Source organism: Macaca fascicularis, chromosome 14 (genome assembly GCF_037993035.2).
Source record: "Macaca fascicularis isolate 582-1 chromosome 14, T2T-MFA8v1.1".
Lineage (NCBI taxonomy): Eukaryota > Metazoa > Chordata > Mammalia > Primates > Cercopithecidae > Macaca > Macaca fascicularis.
The window spans coordinates 89,935,882-89,957,565 of record NC_088388.1 but is presented as its reverse complement, the minus strand read 5'-3'; positions in this window follow the sequence as shown (position 1 = coordinate 89,957,565).

The window sequence follows — 21,684 nt, the reverse complement described above, 5'->3', positions numbered from 1 at the left end:
GGCGGGTGCCTATAATCCCAGCTATTAAGGAGGCTGAGGCAGGAGACTCGTTTGAACCCAGTGGGTGGAGGTTGCAGTGAGCCAAGATCATGCCATTGCACTCCAGCCTAGGTGACAGAGCAAGACTCTGTCTCAAAAACAAACAAAAGCAAACAACAACAACAAAAAAAAAAAACACTTTCCTCTGGCTTCTAATTGTCTGTGATTTATACTCTGATTAACTTTTTCTCCAAAAGTATTCATCAATGTTGGCACCTACAACACTCCTGCCCTCATATCCTGCAATATCAATGAAGTATATAGTCTTTTTCATGCATAACAGCCAGAAACTCTGAACACTTTCATGAATTCTTTTTACCACCATTTTCTGCCTGAGTTACTGGCTTTGAGTGCATAGTGCATTATATGGTGTTTTTATTTCTGTGACTGGGATTTCTTAGATTGCATAGATGTTCATTATATTTTTTTCTCACAACCTACTCCTTAAGCCTCCCCTCCACTCATTTGGCAGAAGTAGGCTGTATTTTTGAAATTTTTGTCTTTCTTTTCTTTTCTGGTCAGCTTCATAGCATTATTCTACTGAGGATGTGAGCTCATGGGTAAGAGTCTCATCTCTTCTTCTTGTGGGTAAACTGCCTTCAGGTGTACAGTGATATGTCTGCTTTTCCAAGGGTTTCAGAATTCCACTTTATCTGTATATGACTTCATTTCAATAGAAAGATAAATTGAATATAAGTGTTTTTTTTCTAGGTAACTTCCCACTTATATGGAGGGTATTGCATCATTTGTGTATGCATTGGTCCTCTCTGATAATTTTCAAATCCCTATAGGGAGTGGGATACTATGTAATTCATATTTTTATACCCTATAATATCAAACACATTCCTTGCACAGAAGAAGAAATACATATTTTCTTTTGTTTTGTTTAAAGGAAATGCCTGCAGTCTGTGAGAAGGCACCAAATCTATAAAGTGGAGGCAATTCCTTGACCATTAGTTTACAGCAAAAATTAAATGAACGATCTTAATTTAGATCTTTAAATTTTTATCCTCAATTATATTAGTGGAATAGCTTATATTCGATTAACTTTTGTTGTTGTTTTGTTTGTTTTAAGACAGAATCTCAGTGTGTCACCCAGGCTGGGGTGCAGTGGCGTGATCTAGGCTTACTGCAATCTCTGCCTCAGCAATTCTCATGCCTCAGCTTCCTGAGTAGCTGGGATTACAGGCATGCACCAGGCATGACCAGCTTTATTTGTATTTTTAGTAGAGAAGGAGTTTTGCCATTTTGACCAGGCTGGTATCGAACTCCTGGCCCCAAGTAGTCTCCTTGACCTCCCAAATTGCTGGTATTGCAAGTGTTAGCCCTTGTGCCCAGCCTTATTGGAATGTTTTCAGAAGAGATACATTTAACTTCTCTGAAGTTTAGAAGGCACTATGTTATTTTGTTTTATTATAATCCCACGTTTATTTGAAGATTCAAAGAAATGTGGACACTGGAGTTGAGCAATAAATAGCCATCTTTCCCCTCTTAGTTATGCAACTCTCTAATTCTATTTTATCAGAGTATTGGTAATTAATAGTATTTTTCCTTATATAATAGGGTGTAAATCTGGATGAATTTTAAGTCCCCAAATGGGCCCCAGTGTGACCATATGCTGAGTGGCATTGAGCAATTTGCAATGCCTGAGTTTGTTTCAGCTCATGTAAAGTAGTGGGTGATAATAATATCTCTCCATAGGATTGTCATGAGGATAAAATAAGATAATGCATATGAAAGTACTTTCTAAACATAAAACCAATTTCAAGTGTAAGATATTATTATAATTTTTGGCTTGCAAAATAATACAACACCCAAACTTTTGAAACTCAATTTAAATGCAATGGATAAGCTGTAATTATCTGCGTAGTTGTTACTTAGACTGTTGAAAAGGTTATAAAATCAGAAGTTTTATATCCTTTGAGGAAAAATTGCTAAGTACAATTTCTATGTTCTTACAGGACCTTTGTGCTTGGGTTATTAGCTTACAGGATGAATTTCTGGTAGCTTTTGACCTACTTAAAAATCTGTACCAAATTTTGAGAGTTAAATTAGCATTGCTAATTAAGCATTGACATTCAGTTGGATCTCAAAATTATGGTGGTCTGAAAAAAATTAATGCTTTTGAACAAGCAGAAAATTGAAGCTATACGTTTGAAGTCTTCCAGAATTTATAATTCCTGGTTCTTAAATTAGCCAATCAGATAAATTTATAGAACATTATTATATTCCTAGCAAAGAGTTTCTTCATTTATCCTAAGGAATAGGAGGAAAATAAATTGATATCTTGAAAAGTAGAATGGATTTTCTTCAGAGAACTTGACTTTGAGTTTTAGCTCAACCACACTTGAGATATGGGATTCACATCTAGGCAAATACTTTAGTCCTATGAACTTCAATTTACTATTGGATTGTTTACAGGAATCAGATGAAACAATACATATTGACTGAGTCCATATTTGTATGTATGTGTATACATAATTTAACATTGAAAGATAGAGGCAGAGTAATGTTTTCCATTGAGGAAAAGGACAAAGAGAAGCTACAGAATATATGTGTATATATTTTTAAAAACTGTGTGCACAAAAAATCACAAGCATAATCCATGTTTGAAGAATGTTATAGGAGGGGCAGGGAGTGACTGAAGACGAAAGAGAAGAGGAAGACATAAGCCTGATAATGGAGGGTTTTGCAAACAATGCTAAGAGAACTGGACTTCATTCATAATGTGATCATGAGGGTTTGAAAGGTTTTACACAGAAAATCAGAATGGTGTTATTTTCGTTTTAGCTGTATCTGATATAAGCCACAACGTTTTGTTGTTGTTATTGTTTTTCTTTTCTTTTTCTTTTTCTTTTTTTTAGTAAAACACACTTATATTACTTCTCTGTTTTAAATCATACATTGTTGCCCACCTGAACAAAAAAAACAAAATGGAAATGGAATACTTGGAAGATCAAAATGATCTATAAGTAAATTGACTGCTTGGCGCAAAAAAAAAAAAAAAAAAAAAAAAAAAAAAAAATCCACTATTTAAAGAAAGACAACAGAATCCAACATCCTACAATGTAAATAAATAATATGTAATATCCACTAAAAAAATCACTAACATAAGAAAGAGAAAAATGTGACTCGTAACCAGTGGATAAATTAATAGAAACAGACTCAGAAACTCTGACACAATAAAAGTATAAGTTAAAGATTGAAGCTTCTATTTCAAGGATTTAAAGAACATGACGAAAGTATATGTTTAAACAAAGTGTGGTTTATGAATACTGGAATCTGTATTTAGTAAAAATAAATAAGAAAATGGTGCATGTAACCTGGATGTGTCTCAAAACCATTATGCCGAGAGAGAAATCAGGCCAAATATTGTATTCTATATGATTGTATTGTATTAAATAATAGAACAGGGAAAACTAATTCGTAGCATGGGTTCTCAAGCAGATGCAATTTTGCTCCTCAGGGTACGTCTGGCAATGTCTATAGTAATTTCTGGTTATCATAACTGGAAGTGTGGGATAAGGATTCTACTGCCATCTCATAGGTACAGACCAGGGATGATGCTAAAAATCCTACAATGCACAGGGCAGCATCCCTCTCCCCCAACAAGAAATTACTCATCTCAAAGTATTAATATTGCTGAATATGAGAAACCCTAATCTATAGTTATTTAAAAAACTGATTTTCTACTGGTAGTGGTGGAGAGAAGATGGCTGCAAAGGACAAAAGGGAACTTCTGGGGAGCCATGAAAATATTTTAATTACAGTGGCGATTACAGGGGCACAGATGTTTGTCAAAATTCAGTTTATTCTTAAAATGGATGCAATCTGTTGTATATAAAAATTTATTATATATACACACAGTATAGTATATACCATATATATGTATATAGTATATATATTAATATATTGTGTATAGTATGTACATTATATATGTGCATGTATAAAATACAAACACATGCAATATCTCTATAACTTAGAATAAAGCCAAATCATATATTATGATGTATACGGAGATATTACTGATCTGGCCTTTACCTAGCATTCCCATCTAAGCTATCCCACTCTGTGCCTTGCTCAGTATGGTCACTTTCATGTTCCCTGAGCATGCCAAACCCTTTCCTAACTGCTAGCACATGCCACTGCCGTGCCCTGTGCCAGGAATCCTCTTTCTCATCTCATCACTCCAAGCTCAGGAAAATAATGTCAGCTCCTCAAATAAATCTTCCCTGACACCTTTCTCATGTGTTTTTCTGATTTTCTTTATGTTAGAACACTCTTAATGCAGAATATTTCCATGATCCCTTCACAGGACTTGCCACAGGGGTGCCTCATTTACTTAGCATGCCCCTCTCAACTCCTTATGGGAAGGAATGTGTGAGTAAACAACGTGGGAACTGGAGTGCACAAGTGCTGGCCATTTTGGCACTGGCAGGAGTAAATTCTCACTAGTTCAGACCTGCTGTGTTCCACTCGTCGTGGGAGGGAATTTGCAGGTGAGAAGGTACAGGAGCTGGAGCAAGTGCTTTTGGGCACCAGCAGGGGCAAACTCCCTGCAGATCCCATTGTGTTCAGAATTGGTTCCTTCCAGTGGGTTCTTGGTCTCGCTGACTTCAAGAATGAAGCCATGGACCCTCACGGGGAGTGTTAAAGTTCTTAAAGATGGTGTGTCCGGAGTTTGTTCCTTCACATGTTCAAATGTGTCCAGAGTTTCTTCCTTCTGGTGGGTTCGTGGTCTCACTGACTTCAGGAGTGAAGCCACATACCTTCACAGTGAGTGTCACAGCTCTCAAAGGCGACACGTCTGGAGCTGTTTGTTCTTCCCAGTGGGTTCATGGTCTCACTGGCTTCAGGAGTGAAGCTGCAGACCATTGCAATGAGAGTTGCAGCTCATAAAAGCAGTGCAGACCCAAAGAGTGAGCAGCAGCAACATTTATTGCAAAGATTGAAAGACCAAGACATCCACAGAAGTGGAACAAGACCTGAGCAGGTTGCTGCTGTTGGTGCAGGTGGTCTGCTTTTATTCCCTTATTTGATCCCACCCACATCCTGCTGATTGGTCCATTTACAGAGTTCTGATTAGTCCATTTTACAGAGTGCTGATTGGTCTGTTTTACAGGGTGCTGATGGGTCAGTCTTTACAGAGTGCTTATTGGTGCAATTACAAACCTTTAGCTAGACACAGAGTGCTGATGGGTGCATTTATAATCCTTTAGCTAGACAGAAAAGTTCTCCAAGTCCCCTACCTGATTAGCTAGACACAGAGCACTGATTGGTGCATTGACAAACATTTAGCTAGACAAAGAAAGCTAATTGGTGCATTTACAATCCTTTAGCTAGACACAACAGTTCTACAAGTCCACACCCAACCCAGAAGCCCAGCTAGCTTCACCTCTCACTATGGCAGTGTGCAGGCAGGGTGCCTGGAAATCACAAAGTCCCAGAGGGTGTGTTACAGTTTTTATCTCTGCCATTGATGGATGGCTTAAGTATTAAAAACTCAGTGGGCCTAGAGCTGCCCTCCACTAGCAAGGGCAAAGGGCCAATGTTGACAACCTTTTATATCCAGACTCATGGCTTCTGAGCTCTTGTATGGCATCTAGGAGAAATGAAATCACATGAACCAATGGAAGGATAGTAAATGCAGGAGATTTTATTGTCAATGAAAATGGCACTCAGTGGGAAGGGGAGCTGAAAAGAGGATGGGTTGTGTAGCTAATCTTTCTTGAAGTCTGGCCATGTCTGTCTGGTTTCTTCTCCTAAGTTATGCCATCAAGCTCTCTCTCGGAAGTCAAGCCACTTCTCTCTGATGTCCAGCTACTTCTCCTCTTTGTTGGCTGAGTCTGGAGTCTTTATAGGCACAGGATGGGAAGGGCCAGGGCCATGAGTGGTTTAGGAAAAAGGCAACATTCAAGTGGGAAAACAGGGACATAAGTTGTCACATTGGGCCGCAGTTTCAGGCTTTTCGGCTTGAGGGTCGGTTTTTTGCCAGGGACCTGCCTTTTGCTGTCTAGAAGTTGTCTGTCTCATGTCCCTATTATTTCCCCACTCTGAAGAGGCACATCTAAGTGCTGTTAGAACATGGACAATGACTGATCTCAGCTAATTCCTGCTGACAGGGGGTGTAGTTTTGAGGAGAACAATAGTCAGATTCCTCCCAGAGGTCTATTTAAGGGTTCCCAGTAAGGGGGAGCCATTGTCCAAGGGTCAGATTGCCTGCCTGTTTGGAGTTTGATGGCCTCTAAGTGAGAAGAAACAAGTTTCACAAAGTTAAGTATGCATTGATCAAATATGTGTATTATACAAAAAGGGGTTAAAAGAAAAGAATCTAGTGCCAAAGATTACAGAAATAAGATGTAAAATACACGAATCATCCCCAAAACATTGTGCCCACTGGCATAGAACAGAATAAATGTAAGAATAGCAAGCATAGGCAAGACTATAAAGAGGATATCTATGGAAGGTCAATTATTAACACCTATCTTTTGTGATTTTTAGCTTGAGGTCCCTGGTTTCTTCACATTGGTACTTTGGGTGCTCTTCTGGGTTGAGGGAGGTAATTCTGTCAGCTTCCCAGGCCTTTACTCAGGCCTGAGTAATAATAATCAAGAATCTATTCCAGTGATGTATTGTGAAAGACTGAGGTGGTCACTTTCAGAAGGTTCTCAAAGTACTATCTGGTCCCAGGGCCTGTTTCTGCACCTTCCTCCTGAGTAATAAATTTACCTTTAGGATTAGTTGTCTCTCAGCTGAAACATGAGACTTAGAGGTGTGCTTTACCAAGGCCCCTCTTAGCCTCTCTGGGAGGGCAGAGGGATCAAATCTCTGGCCTATCATGGATAGCTTGGTGTAATTGAGGACTTAATTCTAGTCTTACATAGTCCTTCCGTTATGCACACCTGAAAGTGTCTCCATTTCCATTCTCCCAACTTGTTATTGGGATCCCATTTAGGGTCATCCAGTTGATACTGCTTCTCTTCCAGTTGGATAAAGTGTGACACCTTCCCTGACACTATATGTGATACAAAACTCATCCCCAAATCTCTCTGCTGCTTGCTTCTCAGTGTTAGTCAGGGTTTGATTCAAAAATAACATATCTTTCCAGGAGAGTTCAAATACTTGGGTTAAATACTAGAAAGCCTCTTTATATTTGTTAAGGTCATCTGAAAAGTTGTTAAGATCCCCCTTAATTTGCCTTAAGCCCTGTAGAGAGAAGGAGAACTGAACCTAGGGTGCAGAAGCACCCCACCTGGGAGGGGAGTGAGTGAGGAGGGGAACTGCCCTGTGCTAAACACGCCCATGGCTGTTGAGGTGGGGGTGGAGGGTGGTCACCCCTCTAAGCACAAATGAAAATCACATTGTTCTGAATTGCATATCTGGTGACTGGGTCAAATGCTCATTCTACCTAGTAGCATTTTTTCAGTTTGCAGTAACACCCGTTAAATTATAAAAGAAGAGATAGGAGCCATTTCAAAACATAAACGATACCATGGAAAAGTCTGGAGGTCTTGGTTGATGCCCTACCAGGTGGTTGGAGATGAGGTCCAGTCTAGGGGCCTTCTGGCAACACCAAGGAGTGCCCTCTGCCAGATGTTGTCAGTTGCCCCAGGACTTTATTCCAGTCCCACGCGACAGCTAGACCTCCATGAAGGGAAACAGAGCCAACATTCCTTTTGCCCAAAAGAATGAAAGAGGTGGCAGGGTTGCATCCTGTCTTCTGCAAATGGCACAGCTCAGAGGAAAGTTGAGGACAAGAAGAGAGAGATCCAACAGATCTGCATTTACTCACCTTTCTGACATATGCCAGAGGAGACTCCAGATGAAGTAGGATATTTACCTGACCCCTTCGTAGGACTTGTGACAGTGTGTCTCATTTACTCAGCCGCTGTCAACATGCATGGGAGGGAGCACATGAGTGAATAAGGTGGGAACTGGAGTACATGAGCACTGGAACCAGCTGGTCGTTTTGGTACTGGTAGGATCAAACTTCACTCACTTGGACCTGCTGTGTTCCCCCGCTTATGGGAGGCAGCGCACAGGTGAGTGGGTGCAGGAGCCAGAGCAAGCGCTTTTGGACATGGCAGGAGTGAACTCTGTGCAGGCATCATGGTGGTGTCTAGTCACAGTACCTGTGACTCCTGGAGCCCCAAAGTGTGTGTTACAGTGTTCTTTTCACTCTGCCATCTGTGGACAGTATGTTAACAGCTCAGTGGACCCACAGCTGCCCTCCACCAGTGAGGGCAAAGGGCCAGTGTGACAGCCTTTTGTATCTGCACTTGTAACTCCTAAACTCTTGTCCAGTATGCAGAAAAACATGAGGTCACATGATCGAATGGAAGGATGGCAAATGTGGGGGATTTTATTGCCAATGATAGTGGCTCTCAGCAGGAAGGGGAGCTGAAAAGGGGAGGGTGGTAGGGCATGTAATCTTTCCCTGAAGTCTGGCCATCTCCAGCCAGATTATTCTCTAAGATTATGCTGTTAAGTTGTCCCTCTGAAGTCAAGTTGTTTCTTTCCGACGTCCAACCATAGTCTCTGATGTCCAGCTGCTTCTCATCTATGCCGGATGAGTCTGGGGTCTTTATAGGCACAGGATGGGACAGGGCAGGGCCATGGGTTGTTTTAGGGAAAGCAACATTCAAGCAGAAAAACAGGAATATAAGTTCTCACTTCAGGCCATGTTCTCAGGCTTTTCAGCTTGAGGGTGGAGCTTCCCCAGAGACCTGGTCCCGTGTGACTGGAATTTCTCTGCCTCCCGTACCTGTCACTATCATACAAAAATTAGATTTGTAAAGGACAGGGCTAACTGAAGGGAGAATTTAGGAAGATAACATCATAGTTCATGTGAGAAATAAGCGGTCCTGAGTTAAGAGGAAGCCATAAACTCTAGTTAACTGCTTGCTTGGTCAGACCCTCTATTACCTGAATTATTTCCTATCAGTGTCCCACCTAATAGGAAAATGAGTCCAATTCAACTCAATGAGCATTCATTGAGTGCACACTATTAACATATTTTTGGCATGATGATAAAGGCGGCTTTAAACATTTGATATGGTTTGGCTTTGTGTCCCAACCCAAATCTCATCTCAAATTGTAATCCTCATGTATTGAGGAAGGGACCTGGTGGGAGCTTATCAGATCATGAGGGTGCTTTCCCCTAGATTGTTCCTGTGATAGTGAGGGAGTTCTCATAAATCTGATGGTTTAAAAATGGTAGTATCCCCTGCACTCCCTCTCTCTCCTGCCACCGTTTAAGACGTGCCTTGCTTCGCCTCCCGCTTCTGCCATGATTGTAAGTTTCCTGAGTCCTCCCCAGCCATGCAGAACTGTGAGTCAGGTAAAACTTTTTTGTTTATAAATTATCTAGTTTCAGGTAGTATCTTTATAGCAGTGTGAAAACAGACAAATACAATATTGTTCTCTATCTGTAACACAGTGTTAGCTAGCAACTTTTCTATTTGGTCAGCTGTTGTTACCTGGTGGCTTCCAAACTCTAAGAATAACTGTTGGCCTTAGTTAAACTTCGTACATCTGTAGACAATGGAAAATGCATAGCTGTGTATCATAAATAATACTGGCTAAGCATAAAATGAATTAATGTTAACTTACAGCCTTTTAAATCTGTTTGTAGGGATACTGATGCTGATGCTTAATATTTGTAGGACCTAGAATCATCATATAAATAGAAGCAACATAATTGTCTAAGTACATAAAAATTATAAATCAAATTAACAACTTATTAAATAAAACATGTTGCATGCTATATCTTGGAACATGTCTTGATAATGACTTTAAAATATGCAGTGCTGTAATGTTTATATTATACACAGACAATGGGCAAACATGATTGAATTTAATGTTTTTAACATATGTCTCCTATTAGTGGACAGTGTTATTTAGATATGCAATAAAATAAATACATTATTTGTAAAATATTATAGTCCCATGTCAAATGTCATTTTGGTCAGCAACAAACTGCATATATGAAGGTGGTCCTATAAGATTATATGACACCTTATTTTTACTGTATCTTATGTTCAGGAACGTTTAGCAAAACAAATATATACCATTGTGTTACAGGTGTCTACAGCTTTCAATACAGTAACATGCTATATGAGTTTTGTAACCTAAGAGCAATAGGTTATATCTTATTGCTTGTGTGTGTAATAGGTTTTGCCATTTAGGTTTGTGTATGTATACTCTGTGATGTTCACGCACTGATGAAATAACTATGCTTCCTCAGAACAAACCTCTGTTATTAAGGGATGCATGATTGTATATATTTAGTTCAAACATTGTTTTCTGGCCCTTAATATAATTTCATGTAAATATCATACAACTATCATATAAATGTGTAAGAATATATTGCATTATCGCTTTCTGGAAAATGTCAAATTACTTTTCTTCCTTTGTTCAAAAGCAGACTTCCATCGCATCAGTGGTAGCATTATCTGCAAACCTTGAAACGATTCAGATATAGCTGCCTTTCCTTTCAGGAACATAGGGCAAGAGTTGGGAATAATTGTTTCCCTAAGGTCTACATGGTGTTAAATATGAGAGTAGATAGTTTGGCTTCTGTGATGTATTGTGCCACAATTGAGCACCATATCCTGAGTTCCTGAGACACCCGTGTTTCTTAAGAATATTCTTTTGTGTGAGGGTTTATGACTTTTAGGGCTATCTAAATGTGTGCCCCAAAACCAAGGATGCTCTTACCTGAGTCTAACATATTACCGAGTAAAATGTGTGTATGTGTGTGTGTGTATATATATTATATATATGTATGTATATTTTATGGCACTTCACAAAAAAATGTGACACAGAAAATACAGAGCTGTATAATTAGAAACTGGTACTCAGTGAGAAAGTGATTCTTTCAACGGAAAGAAAATAAGCGTATCACAATGGTACAGACAAAAGGGAATTGATCCTGGGTAAAAATAGAGCTAGAGGTGAGATTTCCACTGCACTGAATGTCAAAGTTACATGTGAATTTCTAAGAAATATAGACCTTAGGGGTCTGTTCCTGAAAATTCTATTTTGGTGCACATAGGATGAGAATGAGGAACATATATGCTTAAGAAGCTCTGCTAATGCTGAAACAGCTTATTTGGAAACCACATTATGGATTATGATTAAAAAGGAAACTGAAGAGCTAAGCTAACAGATCAAATATATTCCAAGGCATTAAATGATAAAGCAAAAAACCAGCATTTTACCAAATAAAAATAAAATAATATTTGCAAAATAAAACTAATCACTTGTTATCCAAATCAAAAAATAACTAATCATAGATAAGGAGGAGTGCAAAAATAAAAAAGCTGCCAAAATTTAAAAAAAAATTAAAAAGAAAGTGACTAGATCTAACAAAGAAGGCATAGACTTAAAACAAAACGAACAAACAGAACGTAGAGAGGAGTCTTATTCAAATCTCTTAGACATAGGAAGCAGATTCCAGGCCAGAGCAAAGCAGTGACCTAAGGTTAGAGAAGGCAAAATTAATTCTGTTTAGAATTCATTTTATTTAAAATGAGACAAGGAAATCTTTACAGAGAAGGTAATGTTTGCGCTGGACTTCGAAGAAAATACTCTGTTAATTGACAAGGAGAGTTTTTTTTTTTTTTTAAAAATTACATATTCTAATTAAATGTGAATATTACTTAAAAAGTCCATGCAGTTTTGTCTTTCCTTAATAATTTAAAAGACAATTCCGTATCTTAGTGTTTCCAAGTCATTACTTTTGACATATATTTTTATGGAATGTACTGAATTATTGATGTTTTTTAACTTAAAGGAAAATCTACAGGGTATGAAATGCTGTAAGAAGAAAAAGAGCTATGAAACAACAGTAGATTTTACAAGGTTATTTAACAAATAATGATAGGGTTATGCTCCTGAGAAATCAAGATGGAAACTTAAAATAGCAGCATTAAGAAGAAAGTGCATGAAGACATTGCAACACCCATAGTAGGATGTGTGATAGGTAGAGGGAGTGAAGTCAATCACAATATAAGATGTCCATGATAATTTTTTAATCCATCATACTACTTTTATGACTTTTGATTATCTCCAGTAAAAATTATCAGAATAAAATTGCCAAATAAATAAAGAGCAAAGTTGTATATGCCTCTGGGACTACACTAAGAAAGAAAGAAAGGAATAAAGACAGTACAAATGGATAATATTTTTCCATCAGAAGTCATACAGAAAAGTTAAGAATGGGATTTTCAATAACTGTCCATGTATAGAATGCTTCAATCAACAAAGGCTGATGAAGAATAAAGTTTGGCTTTTTTTTTTTCTTATATTTCATAGAGGTATTTGATGTGATCCTAAATGCAGAAAGTTGAGTCAATCACTCTTCTGCTCCTTATAGGAACACAAACATGTCTCACATTATTTTCTTGCCCCTTCATAGCTGATCTCCACTTCTATTCAACTCCCAAGCATGGCCAATGTATTCAATTGATATGTTATTACTTTGGTTACTACTATTTGGTCATTACTCTTTTTTTCCCACTCAACATTAAGATCTACAGTGTTGCTGCCATTTATTGTTCCAATGGGTTGCATAGCATTTGCCACCATGTATATGTCACATTTCATTTCTCCATTGCTTCCTGTCCCATCTTACCACAAACACCATTCTTGAATATCTTCTCTTCTATAATCTATACAGTAAACACCCTTATGTATACCTCTCTTGCAGATACAAACACACACACATATACACATACACATATATATACATATATATATCACATATACACAAATATTATTGCTATCATGTAATGTTTATAGATTTAGTTATACAAATATTGTCAGAATGCAAAAATTAACCAGGTGTGGTGGCATGTGCCTGTGGTCCAGGGTACTCAGGAGACTGAGGCAGGAGGATTACTTAAGTCCAGGAGGTGGAGATTACAGTAAGCCAAGATTGTGCCACTAAACTCCAGCCTGGGGACAGAGCCAAACCCTGCCTCAAAAATATATTAAAACAAGATCTTCAGACAGACACACAGACTCTTTGTAGCAATAAGATACCAAATACCAACCTGCTTCCAGTATGGCATCACATAACAGGCAGCATGCCCTGAATGAAATCAAAGTATTTTACCCCAAAATGTATTTCTTTGACATATTTTGAAATGGCCCTGAAAAACTGTCTCTTGTGAAGGAAATTTACATTCTGTAGAGAATCTCCTTCCCCTTCCATGTCCCTTTCTAATCCTGAAGAGATTAGCTGAGAGTCTAAAATCTTTTAGAGGTTGGACTAGGAAACATTTGCCATCTATTGCCTCTAATGCTGGCCACCTATGAGACTTCATCTACATAATAAGAATCTTGGTCTTCATAACCCCTTGTCTCAACCTGACACTCTTCTCTATTGATTTCAGGTGTTTAGATAGGCACTTAACTGCTTCAACCAGTTGCCAATCAGAAAATGAATCCACCTATGACCTGTATATAAGTATTTGTACACACTACACATATGCAACCATCCAGACACAAGGGGTAGATATCTTCACCTCTTGTTACTGATGTACATCTTTAAGATAATAGATCAATACAATAGTTCAGAACAAAAGACCAGGGAACAGAGTAAATATACCTTGTTTACAGAGAAGTGGCTAATTGTTGTAAAAGTTTGATATTCAGAAGCCAGATGTCATAGATGGATTAGCTCAGCAATATTCAGATCAGATTTTCATTGACTTATTCAGTCCATGTCAATTTGTATTTATTGTGTGCCTGTGTTTTATGCATTGTGGTAGAATCCATTGTCACATTTATGATTAAATACAAATGCTCCTCGATTTATGATGGGGTTAAGTCCCAATAAACCTATTGTAAATTGAAAATATTGTAAGAGAAAATGCATTTAATGCTCCTAAGCTACAGAATATTGTAGCTTGGCCTAACCTATTTTAAATGTGCTCAGTATACTTGTATTAGCCTGCAGTTGGGCAAAATCATCACAAAGCCTATTTTATAACACAATGTTGAATAACTCATGTCTGTTTGCCCTCCTGATTGCATGGCTGACTGGGAGCTGCCATATGCTGTCAATACCCAGCATTGAGAGAGAATGACTTGCTGTATATTGCTAGCCTGGGAAAAGAAAAAAAAATCAAAATTCGAAGTAGTTTCTACTGATTGTATACCCCTTTCTTACCATTGTAAAGTAAAAAAAAAAAAAAAAAAAAAAAAAAAAAAAAAAAAAAAAAAAAAAAAAGGTTGAACCATTGTAAGTCAGGGACATCTGTAATTCTATCTGTGCCCTCAAACATTTCATGAATTACACAATCCATGAAATAATGATGATGCTGTGTGACCACTTTTATGGATAAGAAGAATTATCAAATTTTTGTAAGAGTATTGAGGACTCTGCCTTGAATCATTAGCTGTAAGTGAAAGTTATATTTTAAATATAGCATTTAATTTGGCCTTAAGAATAAATTGAAATATGACAAAATAAATGGGAGTGAAAATGTCATAGTCAAAACAAGGGCACTCTTTTATGCTATATTTATCTGTGAATTTCATGAAAATGTGTGCTTTTTATGTAAATGGCTTGAGCAATCTAAATTCATGGAAGTATTGAGAACATGAAGGATTGCTGATGCTTCTGCAAAAGAAGCAAAGCAGGATTCACTCAAAAAAGAGAAAAAAATGAGACAAGAATAGTGTAGCTTCCCCACCTGCTCTTTTCCATCCAGTGGACATCTGGGCCCACAAGTCACCTGAAAAGAACAACACGTACTGGACCCAATTTTATATTGTTAGTATTTTTCTACTTTGACAGATGAGCCAACTGTATTAAGTATCACTACAAAACATTTAAAGGAATTATTGATGTCAATAATGGGAACAGTCTTACAATATCTGATCTTTAAAACATTTGCAAATCTATCATCAAAAACTCAACAAATGTAATAAAAACAATGACCCTGGCAGAATGACCATCGATACACAAACAGGATTAGAGGACAACCTGGTAACAAGGGTACATGCTGCATGAGCTGGCTGAAAACATATAAATACATTTCAATTATGTCTATATTATGTTTTGAGGGAAGGTACAGAAGATCTATTTTTTGCCTGTGAACCAAAGCAAATTTAGCAAAACCAACTTTCAAAGTAGCCACAGGAGAATCTTTACACAGGCTATAACAACTTTGAAATATATGCCCTCTAACTTTGGAAGTTAGACAAAGATTCAGTATTGGGGTTATTGTCTTGTGTGACTGACAATTCTTTCATTGTCTTTAATCCTTTTGCTGTCTTCCTGTGGAAAGTTTATTTCTTTTTCTTTTTTTTTAAATTTATTTATTATTATTATACTTTAAGTTGTAGGGTACATGTGCATAACGTGCAGGTTTGTTACATATGTATACTTGTGCCATGTTGGTGTGCTGCACCCATCAACTCATCATTTACATCAGGTATAACTCCCAATGCAATCCCTCCCCCCTCCCCCCTCCCCATGATAGGCCCCTGTGTGTGATGTTCCCCTTCCTGAGTCCAAGTGATCTTATTGTTCAGTTCCCACCTATGAGTGAGAACATGCGGTGTTTGGTTTTCTGTTCTTGTGATAGTTTGCTAAGAATGATGGTTTCTAGCTGCATCCATGTCCCTACAAAGGACACAAACTCATCCTTTTTGATGGCTGCATAGTATTCCATGGTGTATATGTGCCACATTTTCTTAATCCAGTCTGTCACTGATGGACATTTGGGTTGATTCCAAGTCTTTGCTATTGTGAATAGTGCCGCGATAAACATACGTGTGCATGTGTCTTTATAGCAGCATAATTTATAATCCTTTGGGTATATACCCAGTAATGGGATGGCTGGGTCATATGGTACATCTAGTTCTAGATCCTTGAGGAATCGCCATACTGTTTTCCATAATGGTTGAACTAGTTTACAATCCCACCAACAGTGTAAAAGTGTTCCTATTTCTCCACATCCTCTCCAGCACCTGTTGTTTCCTGACTTTTTAATGATCGCCATTCTAACTGGTGTGAGATGGTATCTCATTGTGGTTTTGATTTGCATTTCTCTGATGGCCAGTGATGATGAGCATTTTTTCATGTGTCTGTTGGCTGTATGAATGTCTTCTTTTGAGAAATGTCTGTTCATATCCTTTGCCCACTTTTTGATGGGGTTGTTTGTTTTTTTCTTGTAAATTTGTTTGAGTTCTTTGTAGGTTCTGGATATTAGCCCTTTGTCAGATGAGTAGATTGCAAAAATTTTCTCCCATTCTGTAGGTTGCCTGTTCACTCTGATGGTAGTTTCTTTTGCTGTGCAGAAGCTCTTTAATTTAATGAGATCCCATTTGTCAATTTTGGCTTTTGCTGCCGTTGCTTTTGGTGTTTTAGACATGAAGTCTTTGCCCATGCTATTTCTTGATAGTGTTGGCCAATTTGCTCCTTTCAATTTAAAACAATCGTCACCTCCTGCTTTTAAGATTTGCTCTTGGTTTCCTGCGCTCAAATGAACTATGATTTATTTTTTGTTATATCATCCCATTTAAAATATTTCCTTTTGATGTTTTATTTTCAAGCTGTCCAAATTTTCTTTCAATGTTGTTCTAATCTTCAAGATTGCCAATTTTGCCATCAGATTAGGTTTTTCTTTTCTGTTTGTGTTCATTACTCTCTAAATGATGCTCACCTAAATCTCAATTAATAAAATTCAGAGGCAAACTGTTTTTAGTCACAGAGGCCTTTAAGTTGAATACAGCTGTGCCATGTGCTGCTTTCATTGTCAATGGCATATGATGTGCCACTACCCTTTACTGTTTCCAATTTGGCAAATCAGTCCCATTATATCGGGGTGATGATGATTCCTGGTGGAAATATCTCTGAGGCAGATAAATGATAATTTCAATATAAAATGATTCTAGTTCCATTAAGAAATGTTAAGATTATTAAGGACATTATTCTTAATCCTCAAGGAAACATATGATGGGACATAAATGAATGCATGGTCCAGAGTACATTTATTTATAAGACAATGACTTCCGTCATCTAATCAGTACATTTAAAATAGTCACTTTCTCTAGAGTTGGCTTCATGCTCCTGCATGGGGGTCTTTGTAGTCCAAGGCAAGAAAGAAAAATTGTAATATCTATATTAATGACTTTCTAGAAAATTGAGGCAAAAAATAAGCATACTAAAAAAAGCACATTAAACAATATGTATTTGAAATCCTAAACATTGTGTGTTAGGATTGTTCAATGAAATGAAAAGACCGATGAGTGACTTTATTGTCTTTAAGGATATTAAGAAGCATTACGAAGAAAATGTCTACCAGCTGTTCTACATTTCCAAGATGAGTATGAGCTAAGCAGTAAATGGAATTCAGATTCACCTGTTGGAAGGCAGGGAGCCAGATAAAAAGGACTTTTGAGATGACCTCCAGCTCCAAGATTATATAGAAAACAAAATGTCTTACTTTAAGAGCATTGAACTATACATACTGTCAGATGAGTTGAGACAGTCTATGTATGGAATAATGTTAACATATTTCCAATGATTTCCTTTATACATATAAATGAAGTTATTAACCTTCAATCACAAAAGCATATACTTTTGGTTGGTTGTCCACTAGTGGTGCTTTATTTATATTCTATTCAATGCAGATTTGTTCCCAACTTTAAGGGCAAGTAAACTTAACTGACTCACATGGGGTTTGAACTCATAACCCTTGACTCAGCACGAAGCAAAATGAGCTAGCCACCTGAACCAAGCCACACCAGAATATTTTAGAACAAAAATAGTTAATCTGTACATATTTTGTCAGAGGCAAAATAAATGAATTAGGCATTATAAATAAAGCAGGCATAATAAATTATTGAGCCCTTTTTATTTCTTGGGATTCTGAGCCTACATAGGGGCTTTATAGGAGAGAGATATGGATAGGGTCTTTCATGCCTGACAATTGATGAAACTTTTAGAATGAGGCAAAGGTTTTAGTCAGGACTCAAGATAAAATGACTGAAGCTTGCAGAAAGGAAAGGTGATTTTCTTTCTGACCCGATTTGCTGATTCCAAATGCAACCCACTGATTCTTTTTCATTAAACCACTAGCCACCATGGTAACCGTTTTATATTATTATTCAACGTGGTCAGCAGTTGAGCCAGTTTTCAAGGGGTGATAGTTTTGGAATAGCATTAACAAAAAGAATTTCTCCTGTCAAGATACGCATTTTCTAGAATGAAAGACTTGGCTTGAAGCTTTTCTGTTTAGTGCAAAAAGGAAAAGATAAATCAGATATATTCCCACTGTGGAGTAAGTAGAAGACGGCAGTGTATTTTTGTAGGCATAGAAATGGGAGTTAAATAACCCATATATCTTCTTCCTACAAAGCGAAGAAACCTTGGAAAGCAGACACATTTACCTTCTGCAGGGCTCCAAGTACCAAATTCAATTCAAAGAAGAAAGGCACAGAGCAAAAGTAACACTGTGGATTATAACAATAAAGAGTGATGGCAGATTCCCATTCCCATCCCAATGAAGTAAATGCTATCCTAGAGGGAGTTAAAATAGAAAATGGAGGCTGACAATTTTATTCACCAAGGGAATAAATAGATAATACAATAATTTATTTTCACGTGTTATTTCTAGCATTCCCTTAGATACAATAGGGGGCAGACATTCTTGCAATTTCATAAATGCTTCCCAGAGGAAAGAACACGATGTAGTATAGATATATTTTACAAATGTCAAGTAGATATATTACTGGATTGTAGAATTTATAGAAGTTAGGCAAGATTGCTAATAGAGTATGAATATTGAATGTCCTTTAGAGAATAACTATTTTCCCTTTAAATGGAGGATTTTTCCTCCTCTTCAGAGCACTAGCAAAGTTCACTGAGTCCCCAAGAATCCTGATTATGGGCTCACATGATTCATCTGAATGGCAGGAGGACTAGGAAAAGACAGAGAAGAAAGGCTGGCCAATTTACCTACTGCCTTTGATCTCAATAGGAGCCAGTAAACCTGTTAAGGTATCTCTCATTTTTCTCTGAGCCCTGGTGAGTAGAGCCTGAATGGCAGACTGAAATTCCAGTCTGTCACAGCCTCCTAATACATACTTGACTGACCAGCTCTAGATTTCTGATGAGTCCTGTCAATTAGCTTCCTTAACCTGGAATGGATTCAGAATTCCTAGAGTTTAATCATCTTCATACAAAAGAGACAGTAGAATGCTTTTCTTTTCTCCAACATCTCTAAAATGTGCAAATACAATTATGATAATTTAATTCAGTCTGCCTAGTTCTCAATTATTATTATTATTGTTATTTTTGAGACAGGTTATTACTCTGTCACCCAGTCTAGTGTGCAGTGGTGCAATCATGGCTCACTAAAGCCTCAACTAGTGGTCTGAGGGCTCCAGCAATTATGATCATCTCTCCTCAACCTCCTGAGTAACTGGGACTATAGGCACATGACACCACATCTGGCTAATTATTTAGATTTTTGTAGAAATGAAATCTCGTTATGTTGCCCAGGCTAATCATGAACTCCCAGGCTCAAGTGATCCTCCTACCTGAGCCTACAAATTACTGGGATTATAGGTATGAGCCAACACACCAGGCCTCAACTTTGATACTATAGGACAATAAATACCCTTTCCTGTTGAATAGATGCCAAAGGAAGAAAAAAATCCCTTCTAAACAACAACTGTTTTTAAGGCCCATTTCTAATTGTGACTTGCTCAGATCTGACCATATGCATATTTATCAGTAAGGATTCCTACATAGAGAAGTTAGAATGGAAGATAATTCATATTGATTCATTGTCTGCTTTGGTTCACTACAATCGGGGCCTTATATATTTGTTTATCCACATTTTATAGATACTGGCGTCTATCCCTATGATTACTAAGAGGTAGAGCTGAGGTTGGAATTCAGCTACACTTGTTCTGATTCACTGCATACACAGAAGGTGGGAGGAATAAAGGAGTGGTAAGTATGTAATGTGGATGGTTTATCGCCATCTGTATTACACCCCTTCTCTAAAATATAAATTTTAAGTGTTCTCCTTGACAGTGAGGATATTTTTAGTAGTGGAAAGAACACCAGGCATGAAGTCAATTGAACTCCTTCTTAGTAACTAATTATCTTCCACAAACTCAGCTTTCCTTTCTGCGAAACAGGAATAAAAATTGCTTGGCATAGAGGATAGTTGAAAGAGCATGAAGTGATTTTGAATTCACTTTGTGAAGGTGACCAAGTGACCCAACTTATCTGAGCTTCGGGTTTTACATGCAGAAACTAAGTTTGGGTTTGAGAAATTACCTATACACACAAAGCCACAGGCTTTAATTTATGAATTTGTTTCAACTATTGTGTTTCTTAATAGCATTTTATTGTTCTTTGAAGTCCTATAGTTTGTTCCAAATATTCCATAATATATCAGTCAAAATATGCTAGTTTATGCTGAGGCAACCAACAATCCTAATATCTCAGCTGCTTAGAGCAGCAAACAATACTTCTGACCCATGCCCATTGTGAGTCAGTCAAGGCCCTGCTCCGTACTGTCTTCACTCGGGATCCCAGGTTGGTAGAGTTTCTGTCTCGAATATTGCCATTTATTATTGCAGCCATAAAAGAGATAAGATGAATTCCATACTGGCTTTTAAAACTTCTGCCCTGAAGTGACACAATGTCACTTACATGCAAGTGAAGCAAGTCAAGAAATCAATAGAAACACATTGCTAAACAAGTAACAGAAGTCTTAGAAAAACTATCCTTTCCACAAAGGTCAAATTATTAATTATTATTTTTTTAAATGGATGTGTATAGTTTATGCTAGGTATGGAGAACAAAGAAAAAAGCCACCTTAAGATGCCCTCAGTCTAGTGAAGGAGACAGATATATTGTGTTTTTATGTGAAATTGCAGGATTTGAAGTAGAAGTGAAAATAGGCATTTTTTTTTAACTTTCTTTTTGAAGACTTTGGTGATGCTTTGGATCATGCTGTAGTATTAAGGGCAGTGTCAGTCATATCCATCTGCTCCATGAGTGTTGAAACACAGAGGCTATCAATTAATCTTGGAAAGTCATTACAAACACAGTTTGCAGGTCTTCAATCATTCACTTACTTTGTCCAAAGTGGGAAAACCACAGAAGAAAATTTAATATCCATCTGAATATTACTGGCAATAATCAAGCAGCATCACTTTGACTGTTAAATAATAAGTTTGGAAAGAGCCAACCCTAATTCTGAAGTACCTGCTATGCTACTTTAAATTAAACTATTGTTTTAAATGCAAATGTTAATATATCATGCATTTTATAAGAATTAAAAGCCCCTTATACAGTGTGGACTTATATATCATCTTAGTATATGATATCTCATCTAACAAAAATATGTTAAGTATAACCTACTCAGTGCCTAATCCCTCTGACTATGCATGCTTACTCTTGAAACCCAGGAGGCATTAAAATTTCTCTACATTGAACCATGAATTAACAGAGAAAATGCCTCAAGTGCTGTCTTCCATTCTCTGTTTTGAAGCTTTCTTCATTTGGCCTCCTGTACTTAATCTATTGAGTTTTCACGTAGATTCAACCCTCTGACGACCTTCTCTTTCACAAATGTCTTGGCGTATGTGCTTCTCTGTTGG